Source organism: Megalopta genalis, unplaced genomic scaffold (genome assembly GCF_051020955.1).
Source record: "Megalopta genalis isolate 19385.01 unplaced genomic scaffold, iyMegGena1_principal scaffold0075, whole genome shotgun sequence".
In the NCBI taxonomy this organism is placed as follows: Eukaryota; Metazoa; Arthropoda; class Insecta; order Hymenoptera; family Halictidae; genus Megalopta; species Megalopta genalis.
Window position 1 is genome coordinate 285001 of NW_027476144.1, and position 5000 is coordinate 290000.

General features: G+C 54.7%; 1 pseudogene; it reads right to left on the bottom strand.

Annotated features, from left to right (window-relative positions):
• The window catches only part of LOC143261940 (large subunit ribosomal RNA), an 11254-nt pseudogene that overhangs the window by 2369 nt on the left and 3885 nt on the right, over positions 1-5000 (bottom strand).

A 5000-nucleotide genomic window follows, 5' to 3' on the forward strand; every position in this document is an offset into this window, starting at 1 on the left:
TGTATTCTTGAATTTAATTGACCTCGCTCCGATCCGAATGACCGGCGGTCTTTTCTGGAAATCTACTTTCGATGCGCGGACTGCTTTTCTTTTTCTATCGGGACGCGAACCTCCCCGTCGGCCTATTTTTTCCCTGTCTGCGTACCCATTCCGGAGTACAATTGCTTCCGATTTCGAATCGGATATCTCTAATTTAGCTGTCCTGCACCAACCTAGGATCTGGTCGACAACGCGTTGACCCTCGATCTCTAGGTCTCTGCGGCTGTTTCCCCCCACGAGGACGATGAGGTCGTCCGCGTATGCTAAGAACCTATTCTCAACTGAGGTTTCGAGTAACCTCAGGAGACCGTCGAACATAAGGTTCCAGCACGCGGGGCCGAGGACGGAACCTTGCGGGCATCCTCTTGTCACGCGCTTGGAGATCCTTTCTGTTCCTATCGTGAGACTGACCTTGCGGTCCTCGAAGTAATTGGAGATTACCTCGAAGACGTTGCGCGGGCAGTCTCGATCCCTAAGACTACCTAACACTAGGGGCCACCAGACGTTGTCGAAGGCTCCGGAAATGTCGAAAAGTAGTGCGATCACATGCCGATGCTCGGTGTCATCGACCATGCGGCGCAACTCGACAATTGCATCTTCAGTCGACTTTCCGCGCGTAAACCCGAACTGTCTGCTGGAGATGCGTCCCGTCGCCATCGCCGTCTGCTCTAATCTGCTCTTAAGGAGCTTCTCGAAAGTTTTCCCGATCACGGAGAGGAGACATATTGGTCGGTAGGATTTTGGGTCCTTCTCGTCCTTTCCTTCGCCTTTCAGGAGGATTCTCAGAGAGCCCACCTTCCAGGCGGAGGGGAAGACGCCCCATCGAAGGCACCCATTGAATAGTCGCGAGAGTTCCCCGAGGATCGTTTTCGCGGAGGCCTTCAGGACCTGTACCTCGATGAGGTCCGGTCCTGGCACCTTTTTATTTTCGAAGGAACGAATTGCTCCGGCCACCTCCACCAAGGAAAAGGGCGAGGCGTCGGCGGTATTCGGGGCGATTCGCGCCTCTTCCCGGAGAACCCTTTGTGTCGGCGAATCGAGTTCAGGTCGGTCGTCAGGGACGTGGGCTTCCAGAAGCTCGCTGGCGGTTTCTAAAGCACCGGTTGTACTTTTATTGTTGCGCCGGAGTGTGCTTATCACTTTCTCTACACGGAGTTTATTTGCCTGGAGCTTGTATACGATGCCCCAGGGCTCCGTGTTCCCGTTCGACGTCACGAAGTTTTGCCAGCTTTCCCGTTTCGTCCTCTTCACCTTCCTACTGTAGTTCCGCAACGAAGTACGGTATTCCTGCAGTTTTTGGAGGCGGGAGGGTCCGTCTATCGTCTTCTGGAAGGCACGCCTCTGCCTGTACACGGCCTTTTTGAGCTTTGTTAGCTCTTTGGTCCACCACGGGTTGGACTTTCTAAATTTTCTCTTCTTAGGCATTGACGCGGTGCAGGCGTCAGTGATGACGGCTGTGAGCGTCTCTGCCATCCTATTTACATCTTCCACCGACTCCAAACTCAGGACTTCGAGCCTCGACCGTGAGTGGTCGGACAGGGCCTCCGAGAACCGCTCCCAATCCGCTCGACGAGTGTCGAACCGAGAGTTCGTTGCTCCCTGATTTCCCGTCGCGGCCCTAGGTACCCGCAGCCGGATGTCGATGGCGTTATGATCGCTAGTCGTCCATTCGCTTCTTATCCTCCATTCCTTAATATAGGGCGTCATGGAGGGGGATGCCAAGGTAACGTCGATGTATGACGATCCTTTTGGCGTCCAGAAGGTGGGTGGTTGACTAGCGTCGTTAACTACAGTTAATCTAAACGCGGAAACTAATCTTTCTAACTGCGCTCCCTTCTCGTCTGTGCTATTTGGGCTCCAGAGCGAGGATTGCGCGTTCGCGTCGACAGAAATTATAACTCTCTTCCCCCTCAATGCCAGGAGAACCGTTTCCAAGTGCTTGAGGTGCTTCTCTATCTCGTCTTGGTATTGAAAATAATGAGATACCGCGTAGAAGGAGAAGCCGGGGGTCAGCACTTCCGCGCATGCGCAGTGCGGGTTACTGAGTTGAGAGATGAACGTGACCTCAAAGTGAGGGTTGGGGATGGCGACAGCGGCCCACGGGGAGTGGGTTTTCACCGCCGCCACCCTCACTTCGGTCCCTAATCCGCTTACCCTATAACCTGCGCCTTGCTTACTGGCGTGTGGCTCCTGCAAGAGCAGGACGTCCAGTCGCTTTTGCGCTATTAACTCCCTAACTTCGCCCGTTACTACAGCCGAATGTCGCATGTTCAGCTGTAGTATCCTGATTCCCGTGGCTACATTCGCGGTCGCGGGGTCGCGGTTTCGCGTTGGGGTTGGGGGGACGCGGGGGTTGTTTTTCCTATTTTTCCCTAAATTCGTAACGTCGCACCTTACGAGGTGGACGCGGACGGCGCGAAGACCGATTCCGTCCAATTGTTTAGAAGAGTCTAGTCCTTTTATATTGCCTAGGTCGTTGCCAATGTCCCTCCTGTCCATAGCGGTTAATTCCGCCACAGGGACCCCAGGGACGGGAGTCCCTGTGTCCGAGGCTCTAGCTTTGTATTGTTTTTTAGGCATTATTGATATTAAAGTTAACTGCCCGCCTTCGTCCTTTCCCGTTCGTTCCGTTGTCATGTCCGTTTGAATAGCCATAGTCATAGTTATAGTCCTAGTAATAGGACATGGGTGATGCCATAGTCGTGGAAGCGCGTACGCTCACGCTGATCTTCTGACCGCCGGAAGCACGAAACCTCTGATCTGGGCAAAATCGGCAAGCCGAGGAAGAACGGACAGGACACATGCTGGACTGGCGAGAAAGCGTGTTCTTCCGCTCGCGCTAGGCATTTCGATTTCTGACACCTCTTGATTTAAAAAATCAGTTTTTTGATAGTTTTCTCTCTCCACTGGGCTATTCATTTTAGCCACAGTTTTCAATTGGTACGATTTGCTTCCAAATCTTACAGATGCATTTTAAAAAAATTTTTCCATCGCTCGGACAGAAGAGTCGATTGCTCAGTGAGTACGAGTATACATACAAAGTGCATACGGGTAACCAACCCCGTAGGGCTTGCCACATATGGGCCATTCGGTCAAAGACACCGACCCGTGGCCACGCTGTGTGGAGATAGATAGGGACAGTTAGTGTCGTCGTTGTGAGTCTAAAGATGGGCTATGCCTGGGTCCTATGTGGACTATACTAGCCGCTCTCTCGACGCGTGCCGATGGTCTGGCTCTACCCTCGTTCGTTATCGTGACAGGGGAAGACAACGTGCTACTCCCGCTGCCACCTCGAGTCCAACCCAATCCAGGCACTCTTGACGGAGTAGTGTTAAAGTCAATTTATCTCCGCAAGAGGGGCTTCAGCCTGGCCCGAGGGGACGAACCCCGAGGGGTCCGCCCAGCATGCCGTTCGAATGGCGGAGTGGACAGGTCCACGTCTGCCCGTCACTCAAGTCGGACACGGGACGACTCCAAAGCTAGCGCCGCCTGATAGGAAGCGCAAGCTGGGTCCCGCGACTTGTGTGCACTAGCCCACCCTCTGTCCTTGCAATTAGAGCAGACCGGAGGTTCACTCTTCTTGCTACAGAGCGTGAAGGTATGCCCCTTTTGGGAGCAGTGACCGCACACGTCCTCCTTGAATTTACAACGCTTCGAGGTATGCCCGAAGCGTTGGCAACGGTAGCACCGAAGCACCTGGACGAAATCCCGTACACGACAGGAGTTCCATCCAAGGTAAACTCGGCTACCCCTCTGCTTCAGCCGCTGAAGATTCTGCGGACTGACGGCAACGACCCAGTTGGCTGTCTCCGGGGTCTTGCCAGCCATGCGGCTGACCCGAATTCCCGAAGGCACATCCTTCTGGTTCGCATCGCAGAGATTTTGCCTCCAAATACTGGAGGCAATTTCGTCCTTACCCATCCGACGCGGGACGTCGTAAACTAAAACCTCGGGGTCCCGCTTGGTGGGTAAGGAGACGGACAGACCCGCGCTCCGGAGCTTCTTATTGCCAACGAAGGCTTGCAGGTCCTCCTTTCGGTCGGTCTCGACGACGATGCCACCGGAGTGGATGCGTCGGACCGACTTAATTCGGATCGCCTCCTTCGCTGGTTTAACGAGCGACAGAACAGTAACCTTCGTAACTTCGCTGCTCTGTCCTTTTTCCTTCGGCGGGAAGATTTTTACCACATGCTGCGATTGTGGCCGTCTCCCCGCTTCCGGAGAAGCTCCTTTGCAGTCGACTTTGTTCACATGGGCGTAAGTCGACTGCGCGGCGTTGCAGGCCGTCTTCGGGAGAGTTCCCTTGGACGGCCCAGGTCGCATCGCACTCATTACGGCAGGACGCGCTTTTAGGTCCGCCCTGACCGCGGCGAGCTGCCCTTCGACGAAGCTATTCCGTTGAATAAGCTCCTGGACCAGCTCGTTGAGTGCCTCAACCTCGGCGAGTATCTTTGACCCGGACTCCTTATTGACTTTCGACTCAGGTCGAAAGCAAAAGGTCCGTATTTCGGACACTCGCCTAAAGGCTTCGTCTCTTACGAGATCGAGAGGCCGTACCTTCTGCCCGGAGAACGTCCCCTTCGGTCTCCTGGCCCGGTTTACTGCGGCCTTGCCGGTGGGTGCGCCCGGCTTGGCTCGCTTTGACTTTTTGGTGACGGTTTGCCAACCGTCACCAGTAGGGTCCTCGACACGTTCGGGTGCCGACTGCACCTTCACGAGTGACGTGTCTCCGACTCGTTCGATTACTTCCACGTTACCGGTGTCCGGCGTACCTTCTACCGTGGGCTCGGTTTTCACCGAGACCGCTCGCGTGGGAGTCACACATCTTTGCAAGATCACACGAGGATTGGCGATATTAATCACCTTCCCGGATCTTGTCTTTCTCACAGACGCGGGGGGACTGACAGCTGCATTTGCAGTTCCCGCGTCTGCGGCGACGGCTTCACTCCGAGTAGGAGCTG